Raw genomic sequence first — 19,367 nt, 5'->3', positions numbered from 1 at the left:
ATCATTTCAGAGTGGGGTGTTGTAGGGATATAAAACTTTTTGAGTAAACAAAGTCGCTGCTCTTACACGTGATAATGAAGTTAGTCAAGTCTCTAGTCAGCAACATCTGCAAGTGTAACTGGGAGTTTGAAGGCAGAGCACAGGCAGAAATGTGAACGATCCACTCTATCCCGCCTCCTCCCAGCCTTCCACCTGCAATAGACTGTATTCATATCTCCCAGAGGAAATATGCTATTACTGATAATATGATCACTGAAACACTGGGAGTGGTTAGATTCCAAGCTCTGGCAGTGGGTTAATAAAAGGCCTAATGAAGAACAAAAAATTCTGCCAGTCGCTGTAAAAAAATATTGCCCTTGGGAAATTATAAATCAGGCACCATGGTGTGAATATATATATATATATATATATATATATATATATATATATATACTCATTCTGCACTAGGTCTGTGGTAGACTCACCAGTGGGCAGACTGGTGACGAAATGCATATGTCACCACATGCCCTTGAATTCCAGCTCACCTCAGCATGATGTAGTTCAGTGCCCCTAATGTCGAGCCACAGCCATACTTGCTCAGCCCTGTCGCATACACTTCTCGGTACAACAGAAGGAAGATGCCTGGACTGCAAATTAGTGGCAATTCCCATAGCCTCGCTTGCTTTTTCCTTTTTATTTTTATCTTGTTTTTATTTGTTTGTTCGTCCAATTCCACAGCATTGATCTCAGTAGAGTCTTAAATGCTGCTTGTGGATGGAGACCTGTATTTAGGGTTTTCTTAATATACCCACGTTGAGCCTGTCTGCAAAGGACCCAGTGGAAATCACTTTTATAAGCAGCCTCAACCATTCCACCTGATGGATATAGGAAATGTGATGAATGAAACGGGGACAAATCCCTGGCCCATCCCAGCAGCACCTAATCTCTTTGCAAAACTGCCATTGGTTAGAAAAGAACAGGTCTCTCCCACCCTAGAAACAGTCACAATTTCACTCTGATCATGAAGCCCATCTGTGCTCAGTGAGGGGCTGGAGTACGTGCGCTTGGCTTTTCCCCTGTCCTGACCTGAATCCAGAACCAGGAGCTTGGTTCTTCACTCCATTGCCCTCTAACCATTTTCCCCCTGGAGATCATGCCATGTGTACCAGCTTCTCCCATGTTAGGTTGTACCAACCATCAGTCTGTCTGTACCAGAACAAGAAGTAGCTCCAGTAACCCAAAGGAAAGGGGTGATGCCTAGAAGGCATCTATGCCAAAGAGAGCCCACCACCATCTGATGAAATCTGATTTCTGTCTTGCTGAAGCTGCTGGCCTCAGCATACCCTTCGAAGTAGTAAAAACATACTGATGTTTTTCAGAACCCAGTTCAGGTTTTGAGGGCTCAAGGCTCAACTGCTTTACCTGCAGTTACCTCAAGAGAGGGTCCCTTTCCCAACACCACACAGGAGCCTCAGCACACTCAGACTTCTTGAGGTACAGGCTCAGGCCAACAAACTCCACGCCCTGCCCCAAACACACGATTTCCTTTTCATTTCAATGTCAAGGTACCGTGTTCAAAGCTTGCATCAGAGGACCATCCTCCTTATCTTTAAGAAAGAAGTGCTTTCTGGCAGGTGCTGCCAAGATGCTATCCCTCGAGTGTTTTTGGTTTTGTTTTTGGGTTTGATGCTGTCCCTTATTTGTGTTTTGGTTTGAGACAGAGTGTCACAGAGTAGTCCCAGATGCCTCAACAAACTCACAGAGACCCTCTGCCTCCCAAGTGCTGGGATTAAAGGTGTGTGTCACCACATCCAGCATCTCCAAGATTTTGTCCTGTGACCCCTTTCCATGAACACTCGATTATGCTATCATGCTTACCATGCTGTATACACCATCAGATAGAGCTTTGCAATGCCACCCAATGTTGTGGGGCTGACATTTGTGGAATAAAGCCCTTGGCAGAATCTAACTATTTAGTTATTTTTGTTTACTAGTCAATTTGTAACTGTTATCTCATGATACCAAATGAATAATACAATCAAATTGAATTATCTAAAGTTCTATTGCTCAATAAGTTATTTGTACCTAGATCTTAATTACATGTAAAAATGAAACTTTATGAAATAGCATGTTGTTCATCCTTAAGAATAAAGGAAAGGAAAGGTAAGTAGATCTCTATGAGTTTAAGGTCAGCCTGGTCTATACAGTGAGTTCCAGGACAGCTTGGGCTATGTAGACCCTATCTCAAAAACAAAAAACAAACAAAACAAAAACAAAAACAAAACAAAAAAAAACCGAAATAAGAAAAAAGTTAAAATTTAAAAAACTAAAATTATATAAGGACAAAGAATAAATGAAAGGACTTATGTTTAGTGGGCACCAAAGGAGATCTCAGCAATGAGACTATGAGCCATCTTTTAATAATCAACCTATTGGAATCTCTAGGCTACTGACGAGTGACCCTACCTACCTCCTTAGAGTTATCTTCTTTTGTTTTCTTAGGCTTTTGGCTAAAGTTGTTTACATATTTCCACTATGCTGATGTATCTTAAAGAAGAACTTCAGTCTATATATAAACTAGGAATACTGAGAGATTAGTCTTTACTTGAATTATGAGTTAAAGAAATGCCCCCACAGAGGCCCTGTGTTGGGCTATAGCTACAGGGAAGGCAGGTATTGTCACTAAAGGAAATACACTTGTTGGGGCTAGAGATAAGAGTCTGCACATACAGCCATGCCCGTCCTCCCTCTTCAGAGATTCAATTCTAAAGAATCATGGTTCCAGTTTAAAAATGTGTTCTTAGATGCTACAAGAGAACAGAAAAATCGATCTTTGAAATTAGTACCAGGAAGTGGGCAGTCTTGGCAAAACAGTTGCAATGAAGTAGCAGGAACAGAGAGCATTTCAGAACCTGTCAAAGGTCAAAGGCAGCGAAACTGGAAAGTGGTATGTACTGACCATGCACGGAGAAACAGGCTTCTGAATGCTCATGGGTGAGAGGGCCATAGCAGGAAGGGCTACAGCCTCAAGGATGTGCCCGGTGGGAAATGATACAGATACTGTTGAATTATGGTAATGAAGGTTTAGGAAAAATAAAGGTGGATAATGTGAGAGTCCGTATAGATGGGGAGATCTGAATGGAGAAGGGGCGTGGCTCCGGGTTCTGCCTCTCCTCTCTGCGTGTCTGGAAGCCACCTGCTTGGAAAGGACAGGGCAAAATCTGGAACAGGTGGGTCTGCAGTAGGGGTGGGGAGTGCTGCGCCAAGAATCGTAGTGCTGTGGCTCAGCCAATCTTTAATGAAGCAGTTCTCTGAGATTATCTTAGCTTGTTTGTATGTCTTTATTTGGTGTAGGTTTTAATGCATGTTTTCTTGAGGGTGATTCAAGTGGGGAAGGGTGTGAGAATATCCAGGGAAGGAAAATGTCACTTTGGCTGAAGGCTAAAGCTATTGAGATGCCTTATTTGCATGGAGAAGAATTCAAGGTGCTGGACTAGGTGGCTGGATAAAAGGGACACATTTATCTTTCCTGTTAATAATAAGAAAGAAGTAGGGGCTGGAGTGATGGCTCAGTGATTAAGAGCATTTCAGACCTAGATGTGGTTCCCAACACACACATCAGGCTGCTCACAACTACCTATAACTCTAGTTCAAGGGAATCTAATGCCTTCTTCCAGCCTCTATTGAGACTTCCATACATGCGGTATACATAAATACATATACTCAGGCACACATCACACACACACACACACACACATACACATACACACACACACTTAAGTTAATGTATATCATATAACTATATGCTTATATTTAAAAGAAAGAAAGAAGATGGTAATCCTCAAAAACAGACTAGAGTCACTAAATGTGACCCTGAAGAAAATGACAGTGTTCTTATGTCATTGATATTCCTGATGACACTAGACGATCAGCTGAAACAAGGGGGGAAAGCGGCAATGAAAGAGTTAAAGTGGCAGTTGATAGAACCGTTGAGCTGTGCTGAGATGCCACCTGAGTTGATTTTTGTCCTAACCTGAGCCTCCTTTTCTTGTGCAGATGTGGAAGGAGCAAGGAAAGTCGCAGAAGTGTTAAACATTTGTAGAGCAGAAGGAAAAAGAAGGTGAGCAATAAGAGCAGAAGAGAGAGAACAGAGGGCAGAAATCAGAACTAGAACCCCACCCCTAAGCAGGAGAACAGGGATCAGGGAGAATGAGCCTTAGGAGTAAGCTTGGAGAAGAGTGGCCTGCAGCGCACCACTGTGGGAAGTCCTAGACCAATGACGAGCTGCCAGGGACAAGTAAGCAAGCCATTTGGATTTTGGAGTGGGTGGCGATGAAAATGTCACTGTGGAGAAAAAGTAAAACATGCCTGGCAGGCCAAGTTCTTAGGAAGATGTCAAGGGCAACCCTGACGAAAGATCTGATGTGTCTGGAAGAGATCTGAGAGCAGTGGTCATGTGGAGAAGCTGGAATGACGCAGGAAAAGAGGAAGGAAGGGAATGCTGGTCTGAGAACAGCTCAGCAGAGCGAGGCAATTGCTTCTTCCCTCGCCCAGAAAGCAGAAGGAAACTGCCCTTCAGAAGCGAGGGCAGAGATTTCAGGCACAGCAGTGAAGTGGCATTAACTCAGGATACTAGGTTTTAGGATGTTTCCCTTCCAAGATGGATGTCAAGAGTCAATGCCAGGAAAGTGGTGGGCTGAGCTCCGTGGTCCTGGATGAAAGTTCAAGCGGAACCGTTGCTAGGGACTGCTTCTTCTCTAAACTTCGCCAAAGTGAGGAGTTTTGCTCGATATCCGTAGTATACAATGGCTGCATCTTCACACATCACCTTATCTAAACATCAAAAAAAAAAAAAAAATCAATGAGACTAGTTGCCTCATTGGACAGTCTTAAAGAAGAACTTGGGACTTTAAAAAGCGACAGCAGGGGTAGAGAGATGGCTGAGCAGGTAAGAGCACTTCCTGCTCTCATAAAGGACCAGAGTTCTGTTCTCTGCACTCACTTTGGGCAAATCACAGCTGCATATATATATATATATATATATATATATATATATATATCTCCAGCTCCAGCCCATCAGACACATCTCACCTTCACAGGCACCCGCATTCCTGTGTACAACATGCACACACCCCCAAAAAAGATATAATGAAATGAGCCTTTTAAGAGAAAAGCCACACCTAAATAAACAGCTAACTTACTCCCAGTTCTATGCTACTTAGTATTCAGTCACAGATAAATTCCTGAATGAGCTGATAGCAATATGATCTTTTTGTAAATCAAGTGATAGTCATAATTTACCAGAAGAATTCACCATTTCCTGTAATCCTACCACGAATCCTTCAGCAATTCAAAAATGGATTCTGCAACCACTGACCTCCTCCGTAGGTCTGGCCATCCCAATTTTCTTGAGGCATGAGTTCTTGTCATGGAAAGATACATTTATGCATGACTATAGGAGTTTCAGACCTTAAGTTGCCCCTCTGATTAAACAAAGGTGGAGGCACAGAGATGGCCAGTGACAATAGCAAGCTCTTCCCTGGGGGCACCGAGACACTACCCACTGGAGAACACTGCCATCCCTTCCTCATTAGCATGGGCATATTTCAAATGAGGATATGCTGTAAGGAGAGAACAATACATACGGGTTCGTTAGTCTTGCTCTTTTAAAGATAAATGCTGTACGTGGGATAAATGCTGTGAGCAAGAAATTATAAGCAGGTTCCCATATGCTAGATATCTATTTCCATATCTCCTATCATCATGGTTTCTGGGCACTTTGACAGAGGGATGAGGCTAATTCAGGCAATGAATTACACTCAGGGAAGTAGGTGAAAATTCTGTCTCTTTAACTCTTTATCACAAACAGCAAGGATTCATTGGAAAGTAAGGAGACTCGAAGATTTTTCTAGACTAGAAACCAAGGAGAAAGTGGAAAAGTTTCAATATTGTGGTACCAAGTAATATAATTAATGCATTACCCTTTGATCAAAGTATACATGAATCTACCTAAGTAGATAGCCGTCAGTGGAGAAGACATATGCTAATCACCACAACATTTTATACATAAAACTGCAAAAGCAAACCAGAAAGAAAAGTGTCCAAGTGTGGGAGATATTTTAAATAATTTATGGCGTATATTTCTGTGACTATGATGCATTGTTAAAATTATATTTGTCAAAATCGTGGAATTATTTGGGGAAATCCTTATGATCTCACAATTGTGTATGAACAGCCTGCTAGATGTTAAAAGGAAAAGCAGAGAAAAATGATTGGATGCTGAAACTGGGAGTCATTTCTTTTATTCATTTAACTTTTATATATTTGTCAAATTTCCCCCATGGAGAACATCTTATTTTTAAATTCAAATGATAATTTCATGATCTGGATTCCTTCAAAGCCCGAAACAATCACCCTTAAAAACTAGTCAGCATAGGTGTGCAATAAATATGTTATCATTGGCTAACCATGAAATATTTTTACTATCTGACATTGTTAACTTCATTTGTCAACTTGATACATCTGGGAAGAAGGAACCTCAATTGAGGAATTTCTTCCATAGGATTGGCCTGTGGCATGTCTGTGGGCCATTTTGTTAATTGACATAGAAAGACTCAGCCCACTATGGGCAGTGCCACCCTTAGGTGGGTGAGCTTGGTCTGTGTAAAAAATTTAGCTGAGCAAGCCAGGGTAGGAAACACTCCTGTGTTTTCTGCCTTGTGTTCCTTCCCTCAGAGATGGACTCTGAACTATAAGTCATGTAAACTCTTTCCTCCTCTCAAGGTGTTTTTAGTTAGTGTTTTATTGCAGCAACAGACAGAAAACCAGAATCCTAATCTTACTTACATTAAGATGTATTACAGTATGGAGAGCTGGGTCAATTCTGACAAGCACACACCAAAGACAAGACGTAGAGCACGTCCGCTAATTCCAAAAACTCTCTTGTGTTTCTCCCAGTAAGCACCTTCTACATCCCTAAAACAGACAGCTGCACACTGCTTTTCTATCATTACAGATTATTAGTATTTCCAGTTCTTGTATTAGATCTAAGTACAATTGTAGTTTATACTCTTTGGCATCTAGCCCCTTCCGTTCAGAAGGTTTTGGGTTCAGCAGAGTTGTTGCATGTGCCCATAACATGTTCTTTTTCTATTACTGCGTATTTGTATATATATACTATATTTATGCCTCTCCTCATATTTTGGGCATACATTTAAATATTTAAATGTTGATCAATCCAGTTCTTTCTACTTAAGGACACTATGAACAAAGATCTTTCAGTAGACTTACATTTTCATTTCTTTGGGGGTAAATCCTACCAGAAGAATTTCTGTGTTGTATGATAAGTTTATGTCTAACTTAGGGGGGGGGGAATAACCTATAAATATTTTCCAAAGTGATTTTAACCATAAAATATTCTGGAGAAAATCTTTCAACCTTAAAATAGACAAAAGAGCAAGAATGTAAGACAAACAAACCACAAGTATATTTTTACAGAAAGGAGATCATCAAAGTTAAATGTTCTATTATAGAGGTAAGGAAACGAAAAAGTAAAAAACACCCTGGGAGATAATATTTGTAACATATACCCACCTGGATGTGAAAAGGGACTTGCATGTGAATATGTAAAGATGTATAACTCAATGAGAGTGAAAACACCCATAAAAACCTAGGCAAAAGGTCTGAACAGATATTTGATCCAAGAATATGAACTGATGACAAAAAGGCACATGAATAACTGGCCAACATCATCAGTCACCATAAAGGATGTCATGAAGGGAGGTTGCAACCACACCACACTTCTGCTTGAGTGTTTAATGTCACAGAGATGGATAGTAACTGTACAGAGCAGTGAGAGCGCTCAGACACAGTGTACTGCTGTATTCATAGATCAGTACTTAGTCAGCCATCATCAGAAAAGCTCTCTCCAGCAGCAGATGGGAACAAATACAGAGACTCACAGCCAGACATTACACATGTGCAGAGAGAGAAAGAGAGAGGAGAGAGAGAGAGAGAGAGAGAGAGAGAGAGAGAGAGAGAGAGAGAGACCTTGGGATACTCAACTTTAAATGGGATGTCTTCATCAAATCCCTCCCCTCACAGCTCAGAGTACCCTGCAGAAGAGAAGCCAAAAAAACAAACAAACAAAAAACAAACAAACAAACAAACAAATGAAAACCTGTAGTCCCCAAATCAGACAGAGGTCATCAGGAGAACAAGGCCCTCTAAATCAACATGAGCAAAGTGCAAAGCTCAAAGACTGAGGCAGCAAACACAGGGCCAACACAAGTCTGTACCATGTCCCCGGCATATGCATTATAGTTTTCAGGAGTATTTTTATGGAACTCCTGAGTGTGTAAACAAATGGTTCTCTAATTCTTGTGCCTTCTCTTCAGGCTCTTTTCTTTCTGCTGGTCTGCCATGTCCAACTTCGATGTAATGGTTTTTGTCTTATCTTAATATGCTTTATTTAGTTCTATGTCTTGTTGTCTGTTATCTCTTAGAAACCTGTTCTTTCAAATGATAAACAGAAAAGGAGTGGGTCTGGGTGGGAAAAGTAGAGAGAGAGGAAGCCATAATCATGTCATAGTCTATGAGAAAATAATCTGGAGTTGACCCTGTGCCACAGCTCTCCATAGCCAAATTCCTCCCAGAGAGAACTGGTCTCCCTGGAGTACTGATACAGACTTACAGAAGGGACAAGCCACAGTCAGAGACAGCAAGACCAGCTAACACCACAGATAACCAGATGGAGAGAGTCAAGGGCAAAAACATAAGCAACAGAAACCAAGGCTACGTGGCATCATCAGAACCCAGTTCTCCCACCACAGTGAGCCCTGGATACCCCAACACACAGGAAAAGCATGACACTGATTTAAAATCATATCTCATGATGTTGAGTGAGGACTTTGTGAAGGACATAAATAACTCCCTTAAAGAAGTACAGGAGAACACAGGTAAACAAATAGAGTCCCTTAAAGAGGAAACAACAACAACAAAAAAAATCCCTTAAAGAATTACAGGAAAACACAAACAAGCAGGTGAAGGAAATGAGCAAAACCATCTAGGATCTAAAAATGGAAATAGAAACAGTAAAGAAATCACAAAGGGAGGCAACCTAGAGATAGAAAACCTAGGAAAGAGATCAGAAGTCATAGATGCAAGCATCATCAACAGAATACAAGAGATAGAAAAGAGAATCTCGGGGCAGAAGATAACATAGAAAACATTGACACAAAAGTCAAAGAAAATGCAAAATGTGAAAAGCTCCTAGCCCAAAACATCCAGGAAATCCAGAACACAATGAGAAGAGGAAACCTCTTTTCATATAGAAGAGGGTATAGAAGAGGGTGAAGATTCCCAACTTAAAGGACCAGTAAATATTGTCAACAAAATTGTTTTAGTTGGTTAGGTTTGCTGCCGGAAACAGACACCATGACCAAGGCAAACCTTATAAAGACAACACTGTGGCTGGCTTACAGATTCAGAAGTTCAGTCCATCATCATCAAGGAAGGAACATGGCAGCATCCAGGTAGGCATGGTGCAGGAAGAACTGAGAGTTCTACATATTATTCTGAAGGCTGTTAACAGAATACTGACTTCCAGGTATCAAGGATGAGAGTCTTAAAGCCCACACCCACAGTGACTTTTCTATATGGTTACGTCTTTTAGTGGTGTGTTTTCTATCCCCTCTTCTAACATTACAGAAGTACAATTGACAAATAAAAAAATATGTATGTTCAAGGTATTCAATGCCATGACTTGATAAGCAGATGCATTAGAAACGATTATAATAAACATCTATTATTAACCACACATTATTAGCATCTCCTTTCATAATATTCTTTCTTTTCACATGGCCATTTATTATTATAATACTAATAATAAAGTTCATGAATATGCAGGGAGAAAAATCTTAGTTTCTGACATCCTCTCAGGCTGTAGGATGATGGCTCAGAGAACATTTGAGCTTTGCTGATCTCACCTCCCAACGAGTCTTGCTCACTCTTTCTGCTCTTTTGACTCTCCAAACCTAAGTCAGGTGTTTCAGATGTGCGGACAGGGGGACAATCTGATTCACATTGTTCATACAGCAGAGTATGAACTACCCACAGTGTTTGGATGACTTGTGGAGAAGCTGAGAAGGAGCCCTGCAGTCCAGTGTCTCCCTTTCTCTGAGCACACTCTGCTGGAGCTGCAGCCACACCCAGCACCTCACAGCTTGCAGCAGAAGATTCTCAGTCTGTAGTACCGGTGTTCTAAATTTCCTAGGTTTAAGTGTCACATACAGTTTAAAGTTTTCATATTTGCAGTGGATGCTTCCCTATACTGACAAGTCCCCCTTTTCAGAACCAGTGTTGACGGGCTCTGCTTCACTGCTCACAGCTTCTAGATGTCTTTAAAATGTAGCCACATAGAGATTGGATCGGCTGGCAGAAGTGTTCATGGTACAGCCTGTACCTTCTTAGAGGCGCATATTTAATTAATTAAGAAAAAATAGCATTCCACAGGAAAAATGGGGGAGGAGGCTGTGCAAGATCAAACTTCCCGATGAACTCCTTAAGCCATTATGAATGACCCTAAACCACAAACAATGCAAAAGTTCTTGGGAAATTTTGCTTAACTGGCACTCCAATGCATATTAACTATGAAGCAAGACCCTGCCAAAAATATCAACCAGTCACCGTGAGTGAATGGGAGAATAGAACGCAGACACAAGAAGAAAAGCATGTTTCCGTGTCAGTCTTAAGCTTCTCTTCAGTGGCGAGAGCAGCTTGCTGCTTTTCACAGCCGTGACATGTACAGCGGGGGACGCACACCTGGAGCACATGGCGCAGCTGTCTGCAGCTGCACCTGCAACTCAGTCAGGTATGACTATGGCCGGGCATGCGTACTGAATTACAGAGCCTCCTAAAGCCAGAAAGAGCCAGTCGGGCAAAAGAGCCGATCCTGGTTCCATGCACGACCTGCTGGCTTGCTCAAAACCTCAAACCCCTCCTAAAGAAGACCCTGTGGGCCTGGGATCTAGACAACAGTATGCTCTAGAAATGCTCCATAATTCAACTTCACGATTTGATCTAAAACACCACATATTGAAACAACCTTTGGCAGCTTTTTCCAGCTCATGCTCCTCAGATGACCAGGAAAGGTACAAACAACAGTCAAGACCCCGGAGCATCTTTTGATTTATCAAGGAGCCTAAGAAAAACTGCATTCACCAGTTACAACACTCGGGGAGAGGGAGCTGTTGTTGCTTGCTGGCTGTTTGGTTGATTAGCTTGTTTGTTTATGTTGTATTGGCTCCATATTCAATCATAAAAATAGATTAATTTCTTTAACAAACAGAAAATAAGAAAATGAACTATTGTTTAAAAGTATTTTCGGATACTTTATTCCTCATTTGCAAGAGGTCATTTTTCCTTTTGGGGAAAAAAAAAATAAAGACGAAAATGACTTCTGGTAGATTCTGCGGCCTACACAGCAATTATTCTTCATCACCCCCATTTTGTATTAGGAAAAGACCCCTCCCCCAGTGTGAATCACCGTTCATTGGATCTGACACCTGCTTCTAAGATCAGCATCTGATCCAGGTCAGAGTGCTGGAAACATCACCACCCTCAACAGGAATGACTGGTTCCACTCTGTGAAGATGAGCCTTGTCAGCACAACAAAGACATCAAACCTCAGCCCAGAGATCTTTCTAGAATGATTAAGAAAGAAAGAAAGAAAGAAAGAAAGAAAGAAAGAAAGAAAGAAAGAAAGAAAGAAAGAAAGGAAGGAAGGAAGGAAGGAAGGAAAGAAGAAACCCGAGGCACCATAACTACATGAGCAAAAAATCTTTTCACAAGAGGGCATTGCAGAGGAACATGGGCACCAAGCAGTCATGCCTGTGAATGACGTCACTGGGTAAATTTACGTTTATTAAGTCTGTCTCTTCCTTCCTTCCTTCCTTGCTTGCTTGCTTCATTTTGCGGACTCCAATCTGAAGAGGGAGCCAACCAAGCTCATAAAATACAGATCACTGGGCTAGTGGGCTGAGGCATGACATCATCTAAAGATGTCTCACCGTTCTTTCTAGAGGGATGGCTCTGATGGCTAATCTTCATCATCAATTTTATTGGCGTATTGGTTACTTTTCTATTGCTGTGATAAAACACCATCACCAAGGCTATTTAAATTTAGAGGGAAAGTTCATATAGCTTATGGTTCCAGGGGGATAAGATTTCATCATGGCAGGGAGGCTGGCAGCAGCAAAGGTGCTCGGAGCAGGAAGCTGAGAGACCGTAGCCTCATCCACAGCATAAAGTAGAGCTAGCAATGAGGTGAGGCTATAAATCCCCCAAACCTGCCCCACTCCTTCAGCAAGGCTGCACTTTCTAAATCTCCCCACACGGCATCAGCATCTGGGGATACATTCTACAAATAACACCTGAGCCTCTGGGGGACACTTCTCATTTAAACCACCACACAACTGAAATCTAGAATGACCATGGATACTCACCTATATGGATAACAGGATTCCCTTAACTATTTAATAGATTAAGGAAGATCCACCCTGAATGTGGGCAACACTACCCCAAAGACTGGGGTCCCGAGCTGAGTAAAACAGAGAAAACAAACTTAGCATCCATATCCACCTCTCTCTGCTTCCAGACTGCAGATGTCATGTGACCAGCTGCCTCTTGCTCTGTTGCCATGGCTTTCCCAGCACAATGAACTGTATTCTCAAACTGTAAGCCAAAATAAACTCTTTCCTTAAACTGCTCTCTGTTCAGGTATTTTGTTATAGCAATGTGAAAAGTAATGAAGATATTTGTTTTGTTTGTTTGTTTGCTTGTTTGTTTGTTTTGGACTAATCAAGCTAAAGAGTAAATTTCTACAACCAGAACCCCAGGGAACTCTAGCCAGTCACTCAGTGCATCAGTAAATACTTAACAAGCCCACCTACAGTCATCACTCCACTAGGCATGGCAGGAAAGTGAACATAAGCAAAAATACTAGTCTCTATTTTCAATAAGCTTACTGCCTAATCAGAACAACAGGGCAGAGAATTAGAAATGCCTTGGCAGGCGCAAAAAACCTTTAATGGAAAGGTTAGTTAGCATTCCTTATGCTTTATTTGAGCCAAACGTCATAAAATTCTGTTTCCCAGGACTCCTAAGAAATATATGGCTCAACCACTGCCTTCAGAGAGCACGTGAGTCACAGACATAAAACACAGATGCTGGAGAGGATGTGAGTGTATTGCAAAGCAGCATGCAATAGTAAAACAGTGCAAATGACTCTGTATTAAAGACTTAAGAGGTAGCACCAAAATCCCTAATTTACTTTGAAAGTTCAAAGTCTCCTACACCTTGTAAGGGCCAACAACTTTTACCTCAGAGATTTGTGTCTTCATGCAAACATTGAATGTGGGACTTGTGGAACTTCTCGCAACCCAGAAGAGATCCCATGACATGTCTGTCAACATTTATCATAAATGAAAAACTTAAAACAATATTCTATCCTACAGGGCTTCTTTACTCTTACATCCTCTCAATACACAGAATTTCCCTGTAAGACATCATAGAAAACGCAAGAACCAAAGGCCTCTAAAATCTCCTCCATCCCCTTACCAGCTTCACCTTCCCATTGAAGTCTTTCTAAGTTTTCTGTTGATACCTGAATAAGAAAGTGTAAGGCATGAAGCAGAACACATTTTCCAACTGTCTAAAAATCTTTTATTAAATTAAATTTCATAAATTTTTTAGATGAAACTTAGATGTGTAGTTAAGTGAGTACTAACGTATCAGCCAGCAGGACCTTAAGCCACAGACTGTGACTGACTCTTCCCTTGACTTAGGCTTATCCTGGGCTCAGTCAGCCAGGCTGTCCTAATTTGATTATTTCAGAGAACGACCAGTAGACAGCAGAGATAAAAGCCCAAAGCAGGGAACAAAGCTGTGGGAAGGTTGTGGACTCTCAGCTGAGCCAGACCAGGCAAAGAGACCTATGAAAAAGTGACTCTTACATCTCTTCAGGCAGAACTTGGGCCACATCAGAATCTCCTTCTCTGGTGCGGCAGAGGGGATGAGAAACTCTGATTAGGTAAGAGTCGTCCAGGGAATTACAAGACACCCTCCCTCCAGACCAGAAATAACTGTGCCTACTGAAGACCTTTCTCTGTGCTACCTCAAGGGAGTTACTGTCTTAAGTCTAAATGAGACAAATGTCACAGCCACTGTGAGCCAAGTTCACTAGGGATCAAACGACAAAATAGATGTGTTCAAGTGTGCTCATGGGAGAAGTGACACCCAAGACCAGATTTCACCAACCCCCACTTCTGCCCAGGCAGAGTCACCCAGAATGCCAGACCTTAACATTAAATAATTTATAAAGGCAGATGGAATATCTGTTAAGCTCTATAAAAAAAAAAAACTGACACATTTAAGTAATCAAAACCTATTATCTGGCTGAATAATAATGTTCAAGTGACTGTTTTTAATGCAAAAATTTCTCTTTCATATTGATGATCATGAATTTCTATGAGTGATCTCTTTCTAAAGTGAAGCTGATCAAAATTTTACAACTGACAAAGACGATCAGAAGCCATCATGTAACCTTAGACTAATCAAAGCCGAAAGACCCACACTCCACGGTCTTAAAAAACAGACACAGACCTGAAACATTTGCAAGCCCGCAGGCTCTGAAATCCTCCTTTCAGCGAGTGCCCTGTAATAGTGCCATTTTCCTGAGCCCCAGAGTGAGGAGTGGGTGGCTTGAGACCAGAGAGAAAAAAAATCTCTGAGCTCTTGTGCCAGGAGTAAATTAAAGAGTATTTATAATGTCGCTCACATGGTGTCTCTGAGCACACGACCCATTTACACCACACTATAGTATGTCATGCTAAATTTGCTGTGCATTTCTACAGTTCTTGTTTTCAGTGTTCAACAAAATTTGTTGGAGGGCAGAGACTGTCAACCCCTCTGGCCACCTCCCAGTTCTACCAGTCCTTTCCTCTGGGGCTAACATTCAAGCCATTTCCTGCATCCTTTCACTTTCTTGCCTTACAGCATTTGGTCATCCAGTTATTAGTCTCTGACCACCTGTTACGTGGGAGTATAGCATTAGGCCCTGGGCAAACTGCTGTCAATAACAGAGTCACCATCAAGTCTCCATTCCAGTACAGAAAAGTCAGGCTAGTGGTCATTTTTTTCTATTTTTTTGTTTTACTTTTCTTTTTTAAAGAACTAAATTGAAGGAGAAATGTAATGATATAATCTCAAAAATAAAAAAAAAATCTAAAACACAAACTAAAAGGAAGAAAGCAAATTAATTCAAATAACTTCACATTGTGATAGGTGCTCAGAAAAAAAAAGATACTAAAATATTTTATAGTCAGATAATAGAAAAGGGCTACTTTTATTTAGAGGCATTGGGAAAGACATGTTACCATGAGACTGGAAGAGTAGGAATGACTCGGATGGGCCATAATCTGGGGCAGCTGGGAACTATAAACACAGAGTCTCAGAGATAGGACTGTGGCTATTTCATGAGAAGGAAATTAGTGACTTAAACTAAGTGACCCAGAGGAAGAGTGGTCCAGGGCCTGGAAAGACAGGAAGGGACAGCACTTACTAGATCCTGGCAGCCCTGACCACAGACCACGGGTCTCCTCTTCTGAACATTCTTCCTAATCCCTTTCATATGTTTTTCCTGCACTGTGAAGCCCTTAACCACTGGCGTGTGTTCTCCACATTCCAACCCCATCTCATCATTTTTTTCTTCTAAACGTTTCCCTGGGGACCACCATTTGTCAATCATTTGCTGAAAAGCCCACAGTCGTTGCATAAGGTTGATCACGCATTATTTATGACCCTTGACCACACTGTCGATCACAGAACCACAGAATTGTCAACACATAGAGTTCTTTGTGTAGCACATCTGTAGAAAGCACATGCAGATAAAAAGGGTAGTAGAGTCTTGGGTACCTTGGGTAACTAGTCTAGAATCAACATGTAATCATTGCACACAAAACATGGCAGCACAGCTAAGAATAAGATCAAACTTGACAAAACTGATCATGGAAAAGAATGAGGTTTTCAAACCTGTAGCTGTATCTCTATGGTTTCTGACTCATGGTCTTACACGCATTCGCAACCGGCCAGGAAAGACGCAGCAAACCAGAATCTTCTGTGGCAAAACTTTATTGCTTACATCTTCAGGAGCAAGAGTGCAAGAGCAAAAGCAAGAGCTCTATTGCTTACATCTTTAGGAGCCAGAGCGCAAGAGCGCAAGAGCGCAAGAGCTTTATTGCTTACATCTTCAGGAGCAAGAAGCAAGAGCCAGAGCAAGAGAGAGAATGGCGAAACCCCGTCCCTTTTAAGGAGAATTATTCTCCGCCTAGGACGTATTACTCCTTGATTGGCTGCAGCCCATCGGCCGAGTTGTCGTCACGGGGAAGGCAGAGCACATGGGGTGGAAAACTACCCTTGGCACATGCGCAGATTATTTGTTTACCACTTAGAACACAGGATGTCAGCGCCATCTTGCAACGGCGAATGTGAGGGCGGCTTCCTACAGATCCCCCTTTTCTTTTAATAAGAGCAATAGGCCACCCATATTAATGAGAGTGGAGATAGAGGTCAAATCCCCAGTGTGCAGGTAAAGGAGCCGTACACATAACCTCCTTCCAGGCTCTTCACCCAGAGGGGTCCTGGTCTGGTCCCTTGTCGTTTTACCTGGGGAGAAGGACACTTGGACACTCAACCTTCTTGAAAGATGACATGTCTCCCTAGAATAGGCTCATATATGCCGCAGAGCCCTTCTACTGCAGTGCTTAGCCGTGCAACTCTCTCGGGCTGCTGAAGCACACTCACTCTATCCTGTGCAATGAGACTAGCCTCGTGGGGTGCAAGAGCTGAATGGCCAGCGACCTATTGCTTAAGCATAGATAACCATATATCAGGGGAAGCACCATGTTCTAGAGCTGCAAGTGCCTGGGCAATAACCACCTTGTCTCTCCTAGTTTGGGCCTTAAGTTTACAGACCAACCAGAGAAGCAGCACTAATCCACAGCAAAGTGTATCTCCAAATAATCCCACCCATACCCATTTTTTAAAGAAGGAAAATGCTGAGGAGATCCAATTGGGTAATCCTTTGGTCAGGGACAGGTCCAAGCGCGTGGAGTTGACCTGAATGATGGCAAGTCTCAATTTCCGAAGGGTCTGTTCAAATTCAGCCGTCCAATTCTGTAACATATACTGAGAAAGACTTTTTGACAAATTAGCTGCCCTAGTAAAATTTTCATACTGAATGGAAGTAACGGACAATCCCGGAAACTTTTGTTCACATCCCAGCTGAGCTATTTGCCATAATACATCTAGTTGTTCCTGGACAAGATCTATGCGTTGATTAATTTCTGCCCATGGAGCATTTTTGGGATTGGAGGATGGCGGCCGCTAAGCCTGCATTGGTGAGAGGTCCCCCAAGCTCCCAACAAACCCTGAGCCAGTCTTGTAAACCTTTGTTCTTTCTTGGGGCTATGGCCGCTCGGCACTCCTGTGTGGCTTGCTCATAAATGAGCTGTTCTACCAGAGGTGCGGCTTGCTCTGAATCTCCAAAAATACGGTCTGCTGCCTCTGTCATTCTGGCCACAAAATCTGAGAATGACTCCTGAGGTCTCTGGACGATCTTTGTTAGTTGTCCAGTGGCCTCACCTGCGCGGGAAAGCGCCTTTCAGGCCCTAATAGCCTTTTCATCTGATTCAGAACTACTAAGAACTGGCTCCTTGAGCTCATCTAGTGATGAGTATAGGCTCCTTCTCCTAGAGACCTCCGCTAATTGATCTTTTTTCTTTTCTTTTTTCTTTTCCTTCCTTCTAATCTCTCCCCAGGTATTCTTACCTGACCTAAACTTTTCCTCGGGTTCAAGACCCGTGGAAAGGCCTGTATACTTATTTTGTGAACCATATTTTCTCTTTGCTCCTACTCTCTCTCCCCGCTTTACTTCTGATAGATTGCCCTGAATTTCATCCAGAATTTTCAGCCCTGCCTTAACCACTTGATAACATGTGAAAAGGAACAAAAAGGCTTCTAACACTAGAGAAAGTTTAAGGCCAAACATACCTTGTAAAGCTATTTCCCACTTTACTTTTGATAGACTGTCTTGAATTTCGTTAGAAAGTTCAAGGCCAGACGTACCTTGTAAAGCTATACTTACGGGTACTCTGTTTCCCAGCTGAAGAGTTCTGAATTCACGCAGTTGAATTTTTCTCAACAGTCTGTTTTACGGGAACACTTCATTACCACCGTTCCCCAGCTGAGGAGTTTTGAATCTAGGCTGGATCCTTCTCAACAGTCTGTTTTACGGGAACACTTCATTACCATGACCCGCAGTTCTGGTTCCGGAATGAGGGATTTTCCTTGCGCCGGTGATGGTAACCGTCCCGGGTTTTCTCATCTTGGGTGTTCTCGTCCCGGGTTTTCTCGTCCCGGGTTTCGGCACCAACTCTTACACGCATTCGCGACCGGCCAGGAAAGACGCAGCAAACCAGAATCTTCTGTGGCAAAACTTTATTGCTTACATCTTCAGGAGCAAGAGTGCAAGAGCAAAAGCAAGAGCTCTATTGCTTACATCTTTAGGAGCCAGAGCGCAAGAGCGCAAGAGCGCAAGAGCTTTATTGCTTACATCTTCAGGAGCAAGAAGCAAGAGCCAGAGCAAGAGAAAGAATGGCGAAACCCCGTCCCTTTTAAGGAGAATTATTCTCCGCCTAGGACGTATTACTCCTTGATTGGCTGCAGCCCATCGGCCGAGTTGTCATCACGGGGAAGGCAGAGCACATGGGGTGGAAAACTACCCTTGGCACATGCGCAGATTATTTGTTTACCACTTAGAACACAAGATGTCAGCGCCATCTTGCAACGGCGAATGTGAGGGCGGCTTCCTACATCATGGCAGGGTGAATATTGTCCCCTGTCAGCTGTCTTACTTCTAATTGCTATATAATAAAACACCATGACCAAAAAGAAAGGACTTACTTCATCTTACAGCTTTGTCGTTTCTCCAAAGAACTCAGTGTAGGGACCTGGAGGCATGTACTGAAGCAGAAGTCATAGAGGGATGCTGCTTACTAGCTCCTATGGCTTGCTCAGTGGGCTTTCTTATAACACCCAGAACCACCAAGCCTGGGGTAGCACCACCTACAGTGAGCAGGGCCCTTCCACATCAATCTCTAATTAAGAGAATGTTCCACAGGCTTACCTACAGGCCAATCTAGTGGGGCCACTTTCTCAACCACCATCCAAAGGTCGAGGAGAAAAGATGGTAAATAGAACAAGGGGATGTGAACCTGCTTAAAAGTAGTTCTTTGAGGCAATTCCAGGCTCTATCATGATCCGAGCAGCCC

General features: G+C 42.4%; 1 long non-coding RNA gene across 1 annotated transcript in view; it reads right to left on the bottom strand.

The window, feature by feature from the left end:
• Window positions 1–2,024: 2,024 nt before the first annotated feature.
• Gm20098 (predicted gene, 20098) overlaps window positions 2,025–19,367 on the bottom strand; it is an 82,531-nt gene continuing 65,188 nt past the window's right edge. The window contains exon 3 of the long non-coding RNA NR_045095.1: window positions 2,025–4,812. This is a non-coding gene — a long non-coding RNA (predicted gene, 20098). The remainder of the gene's footprint in view (window positions 4,813–19,367) is intronic.

Source organism: Mus musculus, chromosome 17 (assembly GCF_000001635.26).
Source record: "Mus musculus strain C57BL/6J chromosome 17, GRCm38.p6 C57BL/6J".
Lineage (NCBI taxonomy): Eukaryota > Metazoa > Chordata > Mammalia > Rodentia > Muridae > Mus > Mus musculus.
The sequence above is the reverse complement of the archived record's forward strand: the minus strand, read 5'-3'. Positions and strand labels throughout refer to the sequence as shown.